The sequence below is a fragment of the Martes martes genome, assembly GCF_963455335.1.
Source record: "Martes martes genome assembly, chromosome: 4".
Lineage (NCBI taxonomy): Eukaryota > Metazoa > Chordata > Mammalia > Carnivora > Mustelidae > Martes > Martes martes.
The window spans coordinates 86,237,035-86,237,587 of NC_137891.1; positions in this window are offsets into that span (position 1 = coordinate 86,237,035).

A 553-nucleotide genomic window follows, 5' to 3' on the forward strand; every position below is an offset into this window, starting at 1 on the left:
ACCGCGCCATTCCCGAAGCGATAATGGGTGTAATCTTGGCAGCGTTCTTAAACATGAATAGGAAAAGGGTGGTGAGGGTGACCATCTTCCCCGCCCGCTTTCTCTTTCTCCGCTCCCCGCCGGGCCCGCCATCGCACAGCCTAATTCACTAAAAGAGTCTTGTGGAATACAGGGAGAGGGGGAAAGCCACTCACAGCAATTACGGTAACTCGGTCGCTAACACAAACGGGCTCATTTACATATAATTTGCATGTTCAGGTACTTATGGAAGTACCCGACGTGTCTGTACTTCCTTTCTAACAGGGCACCCGCACCCGCCTACGGACCTGCCGCTCTCCGCTCTAGGACAGGAACCCCTTCCCTTATCCAGTAAATTTTACTACCTTCTCGGTTCCCTAGCCTCGCAAACGCTACCTCTTAGCCTCACGAACATTGGCCCCTCCTCCCACCCGTAGGATCCTCCCTTCGTCCTCTCCTCCCTCCCGAGCTTCCAAACGCGTCTTCCCCGCCCCCTTTTCTATTTCTGAACAGGCATGTTTCAGGCAGCTTACCC